The sequence below is a fragment of the Ornithodoros turicata genome, unplaced genomic scaffold (assembly GCF_037126465.1).
Source record: "Ornithodoros turicata isolate Travis unplaced genomic scaffold, ASM3712646v1 Chromosome251, whole genome shotgun sequence".
Classification (NCBI taxonomy): Eukaryota; Metazoa; Arthropoda; class Arachnida; order Ixodida; family Argasidae; genus Ornithodoros; species Ornithodoros turicata.
The window spans coordinates 69034-90273 of NW_026999347.1; the positions used below are offsets into that span (position 1 = coordinate 69034).

General features: G+C 44.5%; 1 long non-coding RNA gene across 1 annotated transcript; it reads left to right on the forward strand.

The window, feature by feature from the left end:
- The first annotated feature begins 4513 nt into the window (after nucleotides 1-4513).
- Nucleotides 4514-21022, forward strand: LOC135373576 (uncharacterized). The gene is made up of 5 exons (XR_010416503.1): nucleotides 4514-4630; nucleotides 13745-13864; nucleotides 18132-18329; nucleotides 20612-20685; nucleotides 20931-21022. It is a non-coding gene; the product is annotated as an uncharacterized LOC135373576 (long non-coding RNA).
- Nucleotides 21023-21240: the final 218 nt, after the last annotated feature.

A 21240-nucleotide genomic window follows, 5' to 3' on the forward strand; every position in this document is an offset into this window, starting at 1 on the left:
ACACCTGTCCCCCTCGCGGTTACTCTCTGAACTAAATGAATCGCAAAAGTATTAAGACTTGCACTATTCCCATTCAAGGCAGCACTATCGTCAAGAATGTTTCTCTTCAAAAAGGAAAAATCTACATCTAGAAGGAAAGCATGTCAGAACAAGCCCAGGCATGTCTGCGCATGTTTGTCAGACAACAAGGGGGAAAAAGCGAAAAGAAACAAAGAAGGAAACCAGCATCAAACTATTTCCAAGCACACGCACTTCTCTTGTTCAAAAACAGTGCTCATCATAAATCTCTCCAGGGGAATACACACCATTTTGCTACACTTTTTTCAGTAACGGTCAACGCATTGCTACAGACTGCGTGACGTCATCACATCCTGTCTGAAGAAGAAGACAGCGGCAAAGACTCCTATTAATTATTGAATCGCAAGAGTATTTCCTTTGTCCTACTCTTAATGACATTCATTATCTCATTAAAATTCAACAAAAAAGCACCCTGCATATTAACGATTTTCACCCCAAAGGCTCATCATGGTCATTAGAATTACAGTAAACTACCACTGCTCTTTAAAATGATAAGTGAGTCCACTCCACATCACCTCCAGGCTTATGTAATACATGACCCTTTCTATGGTCATACATTCGTTGTCTGAGGCTACACCTGCGAGCATAAAGGCGGGAAAGCCTGGGAGCAAAGTTCTATTCGCGCACTCCAAAGCACAAGACAGAACGCCTTTACGGGATCACGATGGCATCCCTATACTATATTAATGATTATTGCATTGCAGTTTAGGAAAGCTTCCACAAAACTATAATTTTAGGAGCCCATTAAATTTTTTTTTATGGAAACTATAATTGCCCTATTACTTGGATCGCTACTAATGAAGCGCTCCAATTTTTTCTCTCTTCCCATTTCAGCCTTGTCATGCAGTTAAGCCGACTCACATCCAAAATAATTAATTTACACTGAGGGTGCCGAGCTTCAGGAATTCCTATCAAGCGCTCAGATGCAAGCATTTCTTCACGGATACCTTTAACAGCTGACTTCCTCAACATACCGAGCTCCTAACAACATCTAACAAACAATCAGAGAAACCCACTTCTCAGCTGCACCATGCGACTTTCTTCTGCATAAAATCGGTGATTTGAGGAAGAGAGCAGCGAAAAATTGCGCGCACTTGTGCTTGACTTAAAAAAAACCTGAAGCATATGCTAATAAACTAAGAAAAAGACACTCAGGTCTGGTATGTGATAGTGCCACATACGCAGACGCATTGCCCTTGCGTAAAGAAAGCACAGGACAGGGATACACAAATTTCCTTAGGTGAGCAGGGAAAAGGCTTAAGACCTCATGTCACCACACATCGCCACGCGGCTAGCACAACATGACACCAACAAGATACTAGCAGCGGGAAGAACTGCAACACTGCTAAACAAGTCCAGACATGCCACGATGACGTCACAAATCAGGAGAAAAAAAAAGCACACGCATGCACGCACAGAGGACAACGCATTAATCACACGGAGCGCTCAGGAATAATCGTAGCGTTACCGCACATCGCTACGAAGCTCAACGTCTAACACAAGACGACAACAACAACAAGATATTAACGAAGGGTAAAAATTGCAACACTGAACAAGTCCAGACATGCGACATCGCATACAAAACACTGCTCATCGGGGAAAAGGCCTAAGCCCGCTGCGGATCATCATAGAGCATACACAACTTCATTTTTCTACTTCGCGTAAACTAAACGCGGTCTGCTTGGAAAACGACGTACAAATTTTCTTAAGAGGCAGAGAAATATAGAACTTTCTACTCCATGCTCAGATACCAGCATTTCTGCTCAAAAACCTGCAAAATTAAGCACTGCTTACTTCGTCAAGATATCGAACACCCAACAAAATCAAACAAACAACCCCACTTCCACTGGTAGAACACTATTCAGCTTTTACGCAGGAGGCTTTCTTATACATAAAAGTAGAGAAAATAAGAAACAGAGCAGCGAAATATTACACGCACTTTTGCTTGACTTAAAAAACCTGAAGCATATGCCAATAAACCAAGAAAAGACACTCATGTCTGGTATCTGATAGTGCCACATACACAGACGCATTACCCTTGCGTAAAGAAAGCACAGGACAGGGATACACAAATTTCCTTCAGTGAGCAGGGAAAAGGCTTAAGCCGTACCGCCTAGGAATAATCGGAGAATCACCGCTTATCGCTACGCGGCTAGCACAACATGACAGCAACAAGATATCAGCGAAGGGTAAAAATTGCAGCAAGAAAGACACTACTGAACAAGTCTAGACATGCGACATCGAATGCGAAAACACTGGTGATCGGGGGAAAGGGCTAAGCCTGCGGCGGATCATCATAGAGCATACATAAGTTCATTTCGCGTAAACTAAACGCGGTCTGCTTGGAAAACGACGTACAAAGTTTCTTAGGGAGCAGAGAAATATAGCAATTTCTACTCCGTGCTCAGATACCAGCATTTCTGCTCAAAAACCTGCAAAATTAAGCACTGCTTACTTCATCAAGATATCGAACACCCAACAAAATCAAACAAACAACCCCACTTCCACTGATAGAACACTATTCAGCTTTTACGCAGGAGGCTTTCTTCTACATAAAAGTAGAGAAAATAAGAAAAGAGCAGCGAAAAATTACACGCACTTTTGCTCGCATAGCAATAAGAGAAAAAAATAAAATAAAATAACGAGGCACACGCTAATAAACTGTGACAAAGACACCAATTTCTGCTATCAGATAACTATTGCACAATGCTAAATAGTCATTTGCATTGTCCCTGCGTGAAGAAAGCACAGGACAGGGATACACAATTTATCTTAAGCGAGCAGGGAAAATCACTTCTACTCGAACAGCTTAATACCATAAAGTCTGAATTTTTGCAAAGAAAATAAAGCTTGAACAGCGCTACGAACGTGACAGACACATACTAACAAACAAACAACAGCAGGACCGGCGTCGGGCACTCATAAAATACCCTGCCCAAAACAAAGCCTTCACCAGGTTCGCTAGGCAATTCCATTAAAAACGCTCGTCCTATCCTACAGATAGCAATGCAAACGCGACTGCCCTTATTTTTTAAACCACTATTTCACACAACAGTACATAAATGTGTCACTCGTGTCACACGAAAAGGCAAACACTTACTTGTCAAGTGGGGTCCCAGCGCGTGCGCGCGCACACACGCAGACACACACACTCACATTTTCACACACACACACACACAAACACAAAGTCTATTTTCACAACCACATAAATCCATATTATTCCTCAGGTCAATAATCATCCTACCATCGCCAAAAGACGGCACAGACATGTATGCTTACGCAAGACAATCGGTCCTCGTTCCGTATGTAATAGGATATCGCCACTCGGCCGGCGCGAACCAATAAAGAAAGAAAGGAATGCATGTTCGCTACGAAGAAAACGGTGCCGTGCTTCTACGCAGCAATCATTATACAGACGCGTAAATGTGAACATCATTCGCTACACACTATAGCTCTCATCGTTTTTAAACCAAACCACTTAACTTGTGTTCATAGGTCTTCACTAAATAGGTGAGCCGATAATGACTCCAAATAAAATCAAATAAAATAATCATTCCAGCATCGCTGGCTGCAAGATTGCGTACCCAACAGAGCAGCGCGCTTCCATCAACACGCCTTGGGCTGGCTTTACACACCCAAAGCCTTCTCGGAATACATTCTGCTGTCGCCGGAATAAAAGATTTATCGCGACGGTACTACAATGTCAGCTCTGTTGCTGTTTAAGTGATAAAACAATGCGCTCACTCGGAGTAACGGATCGCGCGCGTCCAAACCGCGAGAACGGGCCCGCGTTGCGCTCGCGCGGGGAATCTCGTACGTCGCGAGTCCGAACCGCGAGGCCCGCGTTGCGCTCGCGCGGGGAATTGCGCGCGTCGCGTCGCGAGAACGGGTCCGCGCGCGGCTCGCGTGGGGCGCGGTTCGGGCGCACTGTTTTATCACTTAAACAGCAACAGAGCTGACATTGTAGTACCGTCGCGATAAATCTTTTATTCCGGCGACAGCAGAATGTATTCAGAGAAGGCTTTGGGTGTGTAAAGTCAGCCCAAGGCGTGTTGATGGAAGCGCGCTGCTCTGTTGGGTACGCAATCTTGCAGCCAGCGATGCTGGAATGATTATTTTATTTGATTTTATTTTGAGTCATTATCGGCTCACCTATTTAGTGAAGACCTATGAGCACAAGTTAAGTGGTTTGGATTAAAAATAATGAGAGCTATAGTGTGTAGCGAATGATATTCACATTTACGCGTCTGTATAATGATCGCTGCGTAGAAGCACGGCACCGTTTTCTTCGTAGCGAACATGCATTCCTTTCTTTCTTTATTGGTTCGCGCCGGCCGAGTGACGATATCCTATTACATACGGAACGAGGACCGATTGTCTTGCGTAAGCATACATGTCTGTGCCGTCTTTTGGCGATGGTAGGATGATTATTGACCTGAGGAATAATATGGATTTATGTGGTTGTGAAAATAGACTTTGTGTTTGTGTGTGAAAATGTGAGTGTGTGTGTCTGCGTGTGTGCGCGCGCACGCGCTGGGACCCCACTTGACAAGTAAGTGTTTGCCTTTTCGTGTGACACGAGTGACACATTTATGTACTATTGTGTGAAATAGTGGATTAAAAAATAAGGGCAGTCGCGTTTGCATTGCTATCTGTAGGATAGGACGAGCGTTTTTAATGGAATTGCCTAGCGAACCTGGTGAAGGCTTTGTTTTGGGCAGGGTATTTTATGAGTGCCCGACGCCGGTCCTGCTGTTGTTTGTTTGTTAGTATGTGTCTGTCACGTTCGTAGCGCTGTTCAAGCTTTATTTTCTTTGCAAAAATTCAGACTTTATGGTATTAAGCTGTTCGAGTGGAAGTGATTTTCCCTGCTCGCTTAAGATAAATTGTGTATCCCTGTCCTGTGCTTTCTTCACGCAGGGACAATGCAAATGACTATTTAGCATTGTGCAATAGTTATCTGATAGCAGAAATTGGTGTCTTTGTCACAGTTTATTAGCGTGTGCCTCGTTATTTTATTTTATTTTTTTCTCTTATTGCTATGCGAGCAAAAGTGCGTGTAATTTTTCGCTGCTCTTTTCTTATTTTCTCTACTTTTATGTAGAAGAAAGCCTCCTGCGTAAAAGCTGAATAGTGTTCTACCAGTGGAAGTGGGGTTGTTTGTTTGATTTTGTTGGGTGTTCGATATCTTGACGAAGTAAGCAGTGCTTAATTTTGCAGGTTTTTGAGCAGAAATGCTGGTATCTGAGCATGGAGTAGAAATTTCTATATTTCTCTGCCCCTTAAGAAAATTTGTACGTCGTTTTCCAAGCAGACCGCGTTTAGTTTACGCGAAGTAGAAAAATGAAGTTGTGTATGCTCTATGATGATCCGCCGCGGGCTTAGGCCTTTTCCCCGATGAGCAGTGTTTTGTATGCGATGTCGCATGTCTGGACTTGTTCAGTGTTGCAATTTTTACCCTTCGTTAATGTCTTGTTGTTGTTGTCGTCTTGTGTTAGACGTTGAGCTTCGTAGCGATGTGCGGTAACGCTACGATTATTCCTGAGCGCTCCGTGTGATTAATGCGTTGTCCTCTGTGCGTGCATGCGTGTGCTTTTTTTTCTCCTGATTTGTGACGTCATCGTGGCATGTCTGGACTTGTTTAGCAGTGTTGCAGTTCTTCCCGCTGCTAATATCTTGTTGGTGTCATGTTGTGCTAGCCGCGTGGCGATGTGTGGTGACCTGAGGTCCTAAGCCTTTTCCCTGCTCACCTAAGGAAATTTGTGTATCCCTGTCCTGTACTTTCTTTACGCAAGGGCAATGCGTCTGCGTATGTGGCACTATCACATACCAGACCTGAGTGTCTTTTTCTTAGTTTATTAGCATATGCTTCAGGTTTTTTTAAGTCAAGCACAAGTGCGCGCAATTTTTCGCTGCTCTCTTCCTCAAATCACCGATTTTATGCAGAAGAAAGTCGCATGGTGCAGCTGAGAAGTGGGTTTCTCTGATTGTTTGTTAGATGTTGTTAGGAGCTCGGTATGTTGAGGAAGTCAGCTGTTAAAGGTATCCGTGAAGAAATGCTTGCATCTGAGCGCAGGATAGGAATTCCTGAAGCACGGCACCCTCAGTGTAAATTAATTATTTTGGATGTGAGTCGGCTTCACTGCATGACAAGGCTGAAATGCGAAGAGAGAAAAAATTGGAGCTCTTCATTAGTAGCGATCCAAGTAATAGGGCAATTATAGTTTCCATAAAAAAAAATTTAATGGGCTCCTAAAATTATAGTTTTGTGGAAGCTTTTCTAAACTGCACTGCAATAATCATTAATATAGTATAGGAATGCCATCATGTTCCCGTAAAGGCGTTCTGTCTTGTTCTTTGGAGTGCGCGAATAGAACTTTGCTCCCAGGCTTTCCCGCCTTTATGCTCGCAGGTGTAGCCTCAGACAACGAATGTATGAGCATAGAAAGGGTCATGTATTACATAAGCCTGGAGGTGATGTGGAGTGGTCTCACTTATTATTTTAAAGAGCAGTGGTAGTTTACTGTAATTCTAATGACCATGATGAGCCTTTGGGGTGAAAATCGTTAATATGCAGGGTGCTTTTTTGTTGAATTTTAATGAGAGAATGAATGTCATTAAGAGAAGGACAAAGGAAATAATCTTGCGATTCAATAATTAATAGGAGTCTTTGCCGCTGTCTTCTTCTTCAGACAGGATGTGATGACGTCACGCAGTCTGTAGCAATGCGTTGACCGTTACTGAAAAAAGTGTAGCAAAATGGTGTGTATTCCCCTGGACAGATTTATGATGAGCACTGTTTTTGAACAAGAGGAGTGCGTGTGCTTGGAAATAGTTTGATGCTGGGTTCCTTCTTTGTTTCTTTTCGCTTTTCCCCCCTTGTTGTCTGACAAACATGCGCAGACATGCCTGGGCTTGTTCTGACATGCTTTCCTTCTAGATGTAGATTTTTCATTTTTGAAGAGAAACATTCTTGACGATAGTGCTGCCTTGAATGGGAATAGTGCTATTCTTAATACTTTTGCGATTCATTTAGTTCAGAGAGTAACCGCGAGTGGGACAGGTGTGTGACTTTATTCAGGAGGAACAAAGCATCATTATTCAATTATCTGCCTGGCTCTCGGGTGGGCCTGGAGGTGATGTGGAGAGGACTCACTTATTATTTTAAAGAGCAGTGGTAGTTTACTGTAATTCTAATGACCATGATGAGCCTTTGGGGTGAAAATCGTTAATATGTAGGGTGCTTTTTTGTTGAATTTTAATGAGAGAATGAATGTCATTAAGAGTAGGACAAAGGAAATACTCTTGCGATTCAATAATTAATAGAAGTCTTTGCCGCTGTCTTCTTCGGACAGGATGTGATGACGTCACGCAGTCTGTAGCAATGCATTGACCGTTACTGGAAAAAAGTGTAGCAAAATGGTGTGTATTCCCCTGGACAGATTTATGATGAGCACTGCTTTTGAATAAGAGGAGTGCGTGTGCTTAGAAATAGTTTGATATTGGTTTTCTTCTTTGTTTCTTTTCGCTTTTTTCCCCCTTGTTGTCTGACAAACATGCGCTGACATGCCTGGGCCTGTTCTGACATGCTTTCCTTCTACATGTAGATTTTTCCTTTTTGAAGAGAAACATTCTTGACGATAGTGCTGCCTTGAATGGGAATAGTGCTATTCTTAATACTTTTGCGATTCATTTAGTTCAGAGAGTAACCGCGAGGGGGACAGGTGTGTGACTTTATTCAGGAGGAACAAAGCATCATTATTCAATTATCTACCTGGCTCTCGGGTGGGATGAACATGTCTTGCTGCACCATTTTTTTTCCCTGTACAGTAAGACTTTGGGAATGAAATGCTATAATCTCCTCTCATATATGGTGCTCTTCTGCAATAGTGCCCTATGCAATCGTTATAGAAGAATAAAGGAAATAATCTTGGGATAGTGATTCAATAAATAACAGGTCCCCTATCTAGAGCGTAAGCGTCCTTGAGCCACGCACCTGCATCATGACGTCATACCGTGGCTTCACTGCAGGTTGACCTTGTCTAGAGGAGCATTAGTGGAAAAAAACAGGGTAGCCCTGAGACAATAGGATGCCGTCACGACCAATGAGACTGGCCTGCAGGGGGCGCAAGGATTCACTTCTCTCTTGGACACTGGCGAGCGTAGACACGGTAATTATGATCCTGGCAATTGCGTTGATCGTCAGTAGAAGAGCGTAGCTTAGGTGGGGTTCTGTCTGCCTCTGATGGGGTGCGGATGTGTGGTTCGTCACTGGTGAATGGTGTTCGACGATGCAGGTGGATTTTGTGACGAGCGGATTTACAATGAGGGAATGTAGTGTACGTGTCCGATGATAGTGAGCGTCTTTTCACTCTGTTCAAGTGTTCGTTTTCCTCTGTTGCCCAACAGTCGTGCGAATTTGTCCTGACGTGTCCTGACATGCCCCGATATGCATGCTTTCCTTTGTTAACGCTTTGTATTTTGTCTTTTTTGACAAGGAACATTGTCGTCTTGACGATAGTGCTGCCCTGTGTTCTGCGTGCGTTGATTTGTTGAGTGCCTAGTCCTCTTATTAGCCGTTGATGGAGTTACATGTTAGGATATTTTGTTCTTTTGCAAGTCTCATTTAGTAAGACTTTGGAATTCCTTCGATCAGCTTTCATGCATGGTGCACTTCTGCAATAGTTTCCTATGCAATCGTTATAGAAGAATAAAGGAAATAATCTTGGGATAGTGATTCAATAAATAATAGGTCCCCTCTCTAGAGCGCACGCGTCCTTGAGCCACGCAGGTGCATGATGACGTCATACCGTGGCTTCACTGCAGATTGACCTTGTCTAGAGGAGCATTGGTGGAACAAAACAGTGTAGCCCTGAGACAATAGGATGATGTCTGGACCAATGAGAACGGCCAGCAGGGGGCGCAGGAATGCTCTTCTCACTTAGCCTCACGACCAATGAGCAACAAGAGAGGAGGGCGCAAGAATGCTCTTCTCTCTTAGCCTATCGCAGGTGGCACCAGCTCCGGTGGCGCAGCGGTAACGCGTGCGCTTGGAGACTGGGAGGTCCGCGGTTCGAATCCGCGGGTCGGCTGTGCCGTCTGGGGTTTTTCCTGGGTTTCCCTCAGATGTGTAATAGGCGTATGCCGGCACAGTTCCCCTGAAGTCGGCCCATGGACGCAGCTATCCTCCCCCCGAGCGGATTCCGCTCGGTCTTCCACTTCACCCTCTCCTCTCCACCACCTTTCCCTTCCCGAGAAACATGCCGCCTAATCAGGCAGGCAGACCTCTCGGGTTCCTCCCAACGACACTCCTCCTCCTCCTCCTCCTCGCAGGTGGCGGTAGGAGCGTGCAGAGGGCGCTACGAGCGCGCGCATGCGTAGCACCCGTAGAGTGGCGCTTACGTCAGTCCACCTCTGGCTCTCGTTGGGAGAAGACGTGCGGTCGTTCGCTCCGTCGTCACTTGATCCCTGGCTGTCGACGAGAGCGGACGCTCCGTCGCAGCGGGGAAAAAGGTGAGTGATTTACCGATGTTTGCGCGTTGTTTTACCGTGCTCGTGTTAAGCCTTTTCTCGCATGTTTAGACTTGTTTAGCGGTGTCCAAGCCTGTTGACGCACGTTTACCATCGTGTGGCTAGTGGTTCGCGCCTTGTGTTAGCCGCGAAGTGTTGTGACGCTGTGGTTAGGCCTAGTCGATTGCCTTTTCCCCCAATGTGTAGTGTTTTCTCCGTGCTGTTTAGCAGTAGCGGTTAGGCCTTTTCCCCGCGCTCTGGCATGCTTAGACTTGTCGAGCAGTGTTGCCATTTTTACGTGATACTAGTACTTTCTTGTTCTCTGTCTTTCTCGTAAAGAGCTACGATGCTGGCGTCATCTGGTGTGATGCCTTGATGTTAGCGTGCCACCTGCCTCTGCAACCGTCGTGCTCCAGTCGCCCGCACCGGCGTGATTTCTTCAAGATGGCGTCGTTGATTTTCAAATAAATCATTTCCCACTGTCTGCTTCCTTTCTATCTAGTTTTTTATTTCCTACAACCCGAGTTTTACATAGAAAATCCACGACAAGTATTGCACTGAGTCAGATTTTGCCCAATTTAAAAATTTTAAAAATTTAAATTTAAAAAAAAAATTAAAGTAATTTTAAAATAATTTAAAGTAAAAAGTGCAATACTTGCCGTGGATTTTCTGTGTAAATCTTGTGTTGTTACATTACTACTTACTTTTATATTTTGTATTAGTGTGTTAGTGATGCGCAGCCAAATGAACATTATACATACATTTGTGAAATTCATAACTTGAAATAGAGGTTGTTACTTTGCTTAAACGCGGAGTAGTTTCTTCTTTGCAGCTGTGTACTTTGTAAGTCATACTAAGGTTTTAGCTAGGTTGCCTTCCTTCTTTTCACTATTTTTTTCTTTATCATCTCCATTGCCTTGTGTATAAGTACAGGTACTGGGCCAGGACTGAAGCAGGAGCCACGAGTTCTCCAATGTGTTATTGCCATAGACGATGACGTTGACAGTCGTAAGCTGGAATTTCACTCTCAGCTGAATACGATGAAGTACACATTGTCACGGCCAAGAGTTTAACAGTGCTAACACTGACGAAAACCAAATTTCCAACTGTGCACTGCATCCTTGTTTTTACTATCCAATGTGATCACTGTTACTCACATTGCAGTCGAGGCTAGCGGGCACTAACAAGGTCTTTTTGTTTTAAAGCAGCAGAAGAGTGTGCACAGGAACACTTGTATCATACATGGTGTTTCTTTTTATTCCAAATGGCTAATGGAGCGGCGTGAATTAGTTGTTCACAGGGCATATCTGCCTGGTGTCATTTTTCTTCCAATATTAATGTAGTTGGTGGTGAATAGTTTATGATAATTAACCATGTTTAATAATTTCTGTAAAAGGGCATATTGCATTTATGAAACTGAAGGCCATGGCCATTTTCTTCAACCACACATTGGAATACCGTAATTAAATAGTCATTGCTGCTCTCGCTAAGGATCGGATCAGTTTGCCCCCAAGGACAATTTCGGTTTGGAAATCAGATGAGGAGGAAAATGTATAAATGTCGCAGTTCTAAATTTGATTATGTGAAGGAACTGAAGGCTTTCCGCTATTAGTACATTTGACCCCTGGCCATTCCATCCACGGAACAACCATTTCCGATTCTGAGGAGGGAAGTTATATGGATTGTTTCTTTTTTATTCGAACAGTATATTCTTTCCCGATGGCTTTAAACTGAATACTACAGTGCATAATAGCCAAACTAAAATAAATTGATCAAGTGAAGACTGCAACATACAGGCAACCATGTCAGAAAGACAGAAAGAGCAGTCAACAGTACTTAGTCTTTTACTCTTAGTCTTAGGCTACACGTTTACCACCTCATTGGGTCGCGTTTATTTTGAGCATTATCATAAGGGTCATTCCATGCCAAACGACCCAGACATTGCGCTCGACCATCCCCGATTTCTTTCAAATAAATTGTGGTTGATTGTTCCTATGTAGCCAATGCACACCCGGCTTATTTTTGTAGAAAAAAAAATTGCCGCACACGGGAGCTGCCCAAACCGATTTGTGTTCTTCAGCGAAAAAACAAACAGAAAACATATAAATTATTCTTCCAAGCTTCACGTTCTCTCTTTCAACAAAGTATTTTCTATTTATATTTAAATACTAAAAAAATGTATTTATGCCGATCCCTGAAATGAGCTAGATGTAATAGATGCAGACGTCGTCTAAGTACATCCCAGGCTCCAGTGCTCCTTGCGTACTGCGCCATCGCATAAGGCCGTTCTCAGAGAACCTGAAGCTTCGAAAGTTAATTGTACATACAACATGTTTTGACAGGCAACTCAAATCGGTTTGGGCAGCTCCCGTTTGCGTTTGGCAGCAGCGGCGGCGATGCGTCTTGGGGTGAAGCAGTCTTGCGGCACAATGCCGCATGAATGCGGGGGTGATCAAGTTCAAAAATTTTTTTCGCTGCTAAAACAAAAAGTGTTTCGATGGAACTTTGTAAAATAAATAGTCTAGGATCATACTATCAAATGCATATTTTTAACAGGACCACCGCAGTGTACAATAGACTGCTGTATATGTGGTAAAAAGCAATATTTCTGAAATTCACGAGTTTTTTTCTGTGTACTCATCCAAGTCTCTGCGTCTCAAAATATTTTTAGCACGTTCTATGCCTCCTACATAGCAGCGCTAGACAGTTTAAATAGCTACGAAAAAATGCAAAGTTCTGTAAAAAATTCCAAATGTTCCCGAAATTTTACTCTTTTCTCGGGGTACAAACTTTCTATAAAAAATGTCGATCAACGTTGAGCGGGTATTGCCACGAAAGTATTATGCTTTTCCTTCAGTCAGAAGAGATCCGGTTGGAATTTGCACTAAAGCTATTTTGTCAGATTTTTTTTTCACCAAGTAGGTTACATGTCAAATCGCCATCTTCAAGAGGCGACCACCAGCGCGAAAAAAAAATTTGCGGCAGAAATAAGCTGGGAGTGCATTGGCTGCATGGGAACAATCAACCACAATTCATTTGAAAGAAATCGCGGATGGTCGAGTGCAATGTCTGGGACGTTTGGCATGGAATGGCCCCTCATTCTTTGAAATGAATATATACTTGAAAGATTACTGTGATCCATGTGCTATAATAAAAATATGCCACACAAAAAAGCGAATGATTTTGTTCGTTTTTTTACTCGTCGCTTACGTACGACGTACCTGTCACTTTCGATCTAATTGCACTGAGTGAGCGAGTTTCATTCTAAACTTGTTCATTGTGTTACTAAGAAATGCATCACTCGACGAAAGATGAAAGTCACTGAGTTAGCCAGCTGTAGGACTCGAACCCACATCTTCTGGATTGCCGGTTCAGGGCTCTACCAATTGAGCGAAGCTAACACGCCTTCTCAGCGACTTCCAGGGTGCGTCATCTGAAGGGACAAACCAGCCACTCTCTCCCACTCATCCTCCTCTCACTCTTACATTTTTGCTCACTCACACACACGTTCATACGACGGGATCGACGCAGGCGGCAACTGTTGAACAAGAGAGAACTGATGTTCTGAGGCTGGAACAACATAGAAAGGACAAACACAACAGAGTGAGAGAGAGTGGCTGGTTTTTCCCTTCAGATGACACACCCTGGAAGTCGCTGAGAAGGCGTGTTAGCTTAGCTCAATTGGAAGAGCCCTGCACCGGCAACCCAGAAGATGTGAGTTCGTGTCCTACAGCTGGCTAACCTTTTCAGTGACTTTCATCTTTCATCGTTAACTTCTTAGGCAAATTGAGGCTTTGTATGTATTTGTCCGTTCTATGTTGTTCCAGCCTCAGAACATCAGTTCTTTCATGTTCAACAGTTGCCGCCTGCGTCGATCCCGTCGTATGAATGTGTGTATGAGTGAGCAAAAATGTAAGGGTGAAAGGAGGATGAGTGAGAAAGAGTGGCTGGTTTGTTCCCTCAGGTACGCACCCTGGAAGTTGCTGAGAAGGCGTGTTAGCTTAGCTGAATTGGTAGATCCCTGGACCGACACTCCAGAAGATGTGGGTTAGAGTCCTACAGCTGGCTAACCTTTTCAGTGACTTTCATCTTTCATCGTTAATTTATTAGGCAAATTGAGGCTTTGTATGTATTTGTCCGTTCTATGTTGTTCCAGCCTCAGGACATCAGTTATTTCATCTTCAGCAGCATGCCACCGAAGAAGAAGAAGGGCAGTGGGCAGACGTGTTGTGTGGCCTCCTGAGCTATAGCCTTGGCAAGCCAAACGCGCTCAGTGGTGAGGATGATTGTAAGACGCCCCTCCCCTCCACAAACACACATTTCTATTCTGATTAGCGACCCATACAAACATGTTGAGCCCGTGGCCCAAAGTGCTCGGCCGATAACCAAAAAGACCAAAGTTCGATTCGTAGTTTTTTCATCCATGGCGTCATTATTGTTACTCAACATTCCTGAATCATTGATAAATGAGTTCATATCACTAGGATTAGCTATGATATAGCGTATCACTGAGGGTGGAGTGGCTGCGACGTTGAGTGACGTCATAGTCCTTGATGACGTCATTTCCTGACGTCATGAATCGTCTGACTACTGACGTCTGGGTCACCCAGAGCTCGGCATTTCGGCCCGAAAGAACTCACGATCATCTGATACGGCGAGCGTGAGGCTGAAGCCGACTCACGCTCCGGCTGACATGGCGCGTGATCGTTGTGCACCATGAGCGCGATACTGGATCGCACTCATCCTTGTGCCTCTGTTTATCGCAATCAGAACGTCGAACGAATGAGTTGATTTCGTGCTTTCGGGCCCAAAATAGGCAAATCAAAGGTCGCAATGGAAATAAAAAGTTGTTCGAGCCCGTGTGTGGGGTCTTCGGGGCAGTGGTTGTGCAGGCAACAGGTGTTGCGCCGCTGCTACAGCAGCGAAGAATCGTGTCTGATCGCTTTGATGAGCCGCACACCATGGGCACAGATATTTATGCTGTGTCTTCACTGTAACACGCGAAAGATTGGAAAGGGAAGAGGGAAATTTCGAGCACGGTCAGAGCACGCTATGAATCTTTCCAGAGCACTCTGCATCCACGGTGTCCTTGACACGGTGTTCCCGGTACCTGAAGATCAGCAGACGTCTGAGCGTGATGAGTTTCTTCCGGAGGACTATGACAAGCAAGATGTGTGCACCTTTTGGAAACATAACACCAGTCGCTGTCCTAAGCTGAGGTCTGCTTTGGCATACCAACCGCTTCCGGAGACGTCGAACGCCTTTTTTTCGGTGGCCGGTGAAATACAAAGGGCGCGACGGTCCTAACTTCTCCCGACTACAGTGGAAAAACTCATCCTCGTGGCTGAAAGCATGCAGGAAGCCGGAGAAATTCCACGTCGTAGCCATTAAAAGCTGACTTAGCAACACATATTTCTCAATGCTAATGTTAGGATGTTCGTTCCTTCATGCATTTCTGCGCGCTGAATAAATAATTGGTGTTAGAAGCACAATGTAGGCTCCCAATTATACCACATATTTCCTAACTGACGACGCCATTGGCCTTCTCGTCGCCAGTATGTCTACATGCCGGTGCCGCGAAGCCACCTGCGGCAAGCAGAAAACGACACACACCATCCCCACATGCCGACATTGCAAAATTCTAGTATCGTGACAACAGACATTTGGTCACCTGGCAACTCGTTCACAACAACACAGTGTTCGGCAAAGACGGTACATGAAAAATTAGAGACGTTTACGAGATGAAAAATTAGAGATACGAAGGATGATAACAGGTGAGAAAGCATCCAAGGGCAAGCTTTATGCAAATATCGCCTCTTATATTTGAATTTCATGGGCAGGGGATGCTAGGGAAGCAGGGACGGTCCCAGCGAAGAACTTTGGGGAGGGGGCGACGTCTGCGAGCCTTTAGCCATTCGCTGTTCATTTGGGTGCGAGGGGGAAAGGGGTTCTGGACAAGGGCTCAACCTTTTGTCGCACGAAATCCTACCACTGGTGATCCATGTTAGGTATAGTACCCAGCATAAAGCCTGTTGTACTCTACTTGGACCGCATTCATGTTGACCTAGCGAGCATGGAGCCGCTCATATAGTACTCGGCAGCTGTTTCCAGTGGATCACTTCTGTCAAACTTCTTCAAAGTCTTATGAGTAACAAGTTTGGGGTTGCGTCCTCTTCGCTCTCCTGGAGAATGTCACAGGGAAAGAGATGAAAACTGGACTTTTGAGGGGGGGGCGCGACCGCCCCCCCTTGGGACCGCCGCTGATGGGTAGACAACCGTGAAGCAAGAGCATTAACCATATTCTGAAACTAGGCAGACGGGGAGGGAACACATGGCGTTGCGAACGCTCACAGAAAGTGCGCGCTTCCCTATACTTGGAGTCTTTTGCAGAACAACATGATCGCCGTGATGAGCCCGATCACGCAATAATCGCGCTCAGGGAAAACAGCCTGATCGCAATCACATTGTAATTCCCATGAGTGCTTGCAGAGGCGCGGCATCGTGATCGCAATAGAGGTTTCAGATCTACGGAACAAGTGGAAGTTGCGAAGGTACCGATGGAGACGGGAGATGTGGAGGGTCTTGGAGGCGACATTGATGGGGTATCGGAGGCAGAATGGTCGCGAGCACTAAGAGCAATCCCAAATGGTACAGCGACAGGACCGGATGGGGTCCCGGTGGCATTCATAAAACTACTCCAACCATCGAGCCAGAGGATTCTCCGAGAGATAGTTAGCAGGACTCTAGTCAGCGGAGACATACCTCCTGAATGGAAAAAAGGGAGAGTCAGTTTAGTGTATAAAGGTAGAGGGAGCAAGGAAATGATTGAATCGTACCGACCGATTACGGTCACGTCAGTGCTGAACAGGATAGCAATGCAGATCTTGAAGGAAAGAATCCAAGCTTGTGTGGAGGGAAATGGGGTACTCGGTGAATTGCAGAATGGGTTCAGAAAGGGACGAAGGTTGGACGATAATCTGTTTGTGCTAACCCAGTGCATGGAAATAGCGCGGAACGAAGGGCGTCCATTATTTCTCTGCTTTCTTGACATTAAGGGGGCGTATGATTCTGTTGTTCTTTCGGTTTTATGGGAGAAGCTACACGCATTGGGCATGAGTATTAGGGGCAGCTCGGTGGACATTACATGGGAAGGGAACAACGTTGGGAATGTGCAGGTAAAACAGGGGCTCAGGCAGGGATGCCCACTGTCACCGATATTGTTCATGCTGTAGATTAGAGGTATAGAGAAGGAGCTAGAGGAATGCGGCCTGGGCTTCGACATCAGCTACGGGGTGGGTCGACAACAAAAAGGGCGGAAGGTTCCAGGCTTGATATATGCGGATGATATTGTACTGATGGCGAACACAGCACAAGACTTGCAAGGGCTCATGTACATATGCGGAAAAGCCGGTCAGACTTTGGGACTCAGGTTCAGTGGCGACAAATCAGAAATCATGAGGTACAACGCGAGAGAAGAGACACCGCTGTCTGTGCAGGACACGGAGGTACAAACTGTTTCGAAGTACAAATACCTGGGGATGTGGCTATCGGACGAAAAGAATTATCTAAAAGACCACGAAGAAGAGCTAGACAGGAAAACAAGGAGGAACTCGTCGATCATGAAAAGCAAAGCCTTGTGGGTGCACAATAAATACGAAGTAATGAGAGGGGTGTGGAAGTCTGTAATGGTACCAGGTATCACGTTTGCAAACGCGGTACTGAGCATAAATGCCGGCATCATACAGTTTATGGAATCTAGGCAGCGAGGGGTGGGGAGATTGGCACTTGGGGCGCACGGGATGACACCCAATGAGGGGGTGTTGGGAGACATGGGGTGGGCGACTTTCGAGGGACGGGAAGCAAAAAGGAAGCAAAAAGCAAACTTCGGTACGAGAACAGGGTCCGGAAACTGGGAGATAAAAGATGGGCGAGGAGGGTTTTGTCTTACATATACTTAAAGAACGTGGACACGCGGTGGAGGAAGCGCACCAGGAAGCTCGCGTCTAAATACCTTACGAAACCCAGGGACGAAAAGAAAAGCATTAAAAATCAAGTTAAGGAATCTGAGACAGAAGTCTGGCGTTCACATATGGAGGGGAAGAGGGCGCTGGGATTGTACAGAGAGAGAAAGAAAGACATCGCCAAGGAGAGATTTTTTGATAACTCCCAGGGGAGCGCGCTGCTGTTCGAGGCCAGAACCGGTATGATGAGGACTAAAACGCATTATGCAAAATTTCAACCCGACATCAGCACGCGATGCGATTTGTGTCAAGGAGAAGAGACCACCGCGCACGTCATACTGGAATGCAAGGGACTTCATCCGGGACCGAGGGAGGGCACAGAGATGTGGAGAGCACTGGGCTTTGGGAATGAGGAGGGTGAGGTGGATTCCGAGGCAGTCGGAATAACGAAGGCCAGGTTGAATTTCTGGTGGAAGAGGAAGTTTATCAACGGTAGTCAGTGCTAAAATTGGGGTCACAAACGATTAGGCTTAGTCCTTTTAACACTTTAGTTTAACACTTATTTCTTCTTTCTTTGGCTAGGTGGCGCAACGTCACCGCCCGCTACAAAGAGAACAGCCACTATCCATCCATTCATCCATCCATCCATCCATCCATCCAGGAATCACGAAATGGCTGAACCACAAGTTCAACATAAGAAAAGAAACTGGGAACGAGATTACAGGAAGTGACGTCATATTTCAACGTGAGGCAAGGCGGGTCGTTTTTTGAATAGATGCCGTAAGTTTTCTAGCTTCATTTGAAATAACTTAGCGTTTTTATTGAAAATAACTGCCTAATATCGATTGATTAGTCGTTCCTCTACCTGTTGCAACCGTTTTTCTTTTTTTGTACACGATTAAACAATAGTTAACACGATTTTGCTGCATGTCGTCCCCAGCGACGGATTATTATGCTTTTATCATTTTTCCTAGTCTATAGTCCTCACATCATGGAACACACTGACGCCAAATATCAATTGATTAGTGCATTCCTCGTCTAGATACATCTACTTCTCTTCATATATCCGCTGTTTTATTACACGATTCCCCCCTTACTTCACGTTTTCCGAAGGAGCACAGAATCCACGGCTACATTCGCAGAGTAAGTATAGCTATATTGTCCCTAAATGCGCTACCAAGACCACTTCAAAAATTGAACTCATTTAATTTGACTAATGAACTACCTCACGCGACACACCTCCTGGCCGAAGCATTTCTTCGCATTTCAATGTAAAGCTCACAAGAATGTTTTTTTAATCCAGCCTCAGTATAACTCTACTAAAGAAGTAGGCATTATGGTATATTCCAGAAACCAGTTTCACTCCTTTCCCCAATTTTTTCATCACTCAACTCTCACACTTAACGGCACGACGCATCTCCTATCCACTTACCGATGATTCTTGCCAATCTTAGAAATTTTACTCCCCCACCCAGACTAAATATATTTGTATTGTCTGTAAATAGAAATCATGCCCTGCTCTAGAAATGAATTTCATGTCATTTGTTCAATTCTTTATTTCCAGAAATTGCATGGTTTGTCCTACATTCCATCCCAGCTGTCAGGAGAAATTATTGCCTCTTTTAAAAATATTTCTTCCCCACTCAGACTGAATGTATATAGACAAGGTTTTGGAGTTGTCACTGCAGATTTGGAATCATTCCGGAATCATTCCAGATTTATCAGAGTCCCGAACAAAATTGCAATGGAATGGCCGAGGCTGTCCTAGGAATGGTATGGGAATGAAATTAGTCATTTCTCTGCAGGAATAGTGGTAGTTTTGCTTTTAACCCAACCTTCCCTCTAGGTCCTCCATCTTTTATAATTTTGTGTTATGTATTTATTGTTTTTATTTGTCGTAAGAAATTTAATGAAATTATAACAACCCCACTGGTTCCTGCCCTTGCGCCCTTTGCAAGCACGCACTGCACCTGCACACCATCAAGATCAAATGGTCTTTGTATCTTTTTTTTTTGTGCTGGGTGATGTAGATCTCATCTGGCGCTTTTGGGCTAGCTTACTGCAGTTACCCATCCCTTCCAGGGGTCGACACTGTAACTGAACCGTAACTGAAAACCGAAAAAAAAAACTTTTTTTTAACTCGTACCTAACTGTAAACTTGTTTTCTCTCCCCTTGAACGAACCGGAACTGAACCAAAAAAATATGATGCAGTAACCGGTTCGCCATACGGTAAAAAAGCATGGAGAAAGGGAAAACAGTAGAAGCGCCCTCTTTTCAACGGCCTGCAACGTGTCTGCCTGCGCATGGGGCTGTGGGATACGCCTATGTACCACGTGGCCACTTTCTTCTCGCTTCTTTTTTTTCCTTTATGAATTGGCGATAGCCTTTTGCAATGGACTTCAATGGTATGCTAGCTGTATGCCATTTCCCAACACGTTTTGGTGCAGTAAAAGATTATCTGCTGTTAACTGCATCGTTCTCTGTATATGAAGCGTAGAGGCGAGGGAGTAAGAGGAAGAAAGAAGGAGCAAGCCATTGCCAGACCCTGATATTCATTCTCACATGTGGTACACTGATTAGCACAGCACACGTAAACTGGTTCGAACCGATTAATATTGGTTTAAAAGCGTTATCATGGTTGCACTGAACCGGAACCAAACCGATAAACTTGAACTGAACCCAAAAAAATAACGGTTTTGAGCTGTGGTGCCTTCTCTTTTTTTGATGGAATTAAAGGAATGAAATGAGGTTGTCAAGCTATTACAGGAGTGGGAATTCACAACACCTTTCCATTCCAAGGAATTAAACGCAATGGAATTATCACACATGTCCATTCTTCGGATTAGAATGGAATGGGGACCCCATTCCACGACCGTGATATAGACGCTGCACTGCTCATTTCCGAACCACTTGCCAATATTTCTTTCCAATGTTCAAAATGCCTTTACTCATCTCACAGTCAAGATAAGTTTGTGCACTCTAAATACACATTCTGAAGCATTCCAGAAACAAATTTCATGTCATATATTCATTGCTTTAACACTCAACTTCCACATTCCAGGGCACGGCCTTCGAACCACCTGCTGACGTTTCCTTTCCAAACTGAAAAATATTTCTACCTCACACACATTCAATGTAAGTTCATATTTTCTGACTCATTCCAGAGATCAATTTCACCTTATGTCCCCAGTCCTTTCATCACTTGCCCCACAAATTTCGCTGCACCGCTCATTTTCGGAGCACTTGCTCATCTTTTTTTAAATGTTAAAAATATTTCTACCTCACTCAGGCTCAAGATAAATCCAGGTTTTATCAGTAGAAACCCCGAAGCAATCCAGAAATCAATTTCATCTCATTAACTGCATTTTTTATTCACACAGTGACCACATTTTGGAAATACTGCTCCTGTCTTAAGCAGTGTGCGAAATTTATCTTCGATGTTAAAAATACTTCTACCCCACTCTGGCCAAGGTACGTGCATATCGTTCAAGTAGATATTCTACAGCACTCGACAACACGTTTTATGTCATTCACTCAATTATTTCACCACTGAACTTGCACGATGAAAGATGGATATCACATAAAAGGTTAGCCACCTGTGGTACTCACATCTTCTGGATTTCCGGCCCAGTGCTCTACAAATTCCTGGACCAGAAATCCAGAATATCTGTCTTCAAGTCCTACAGCTGG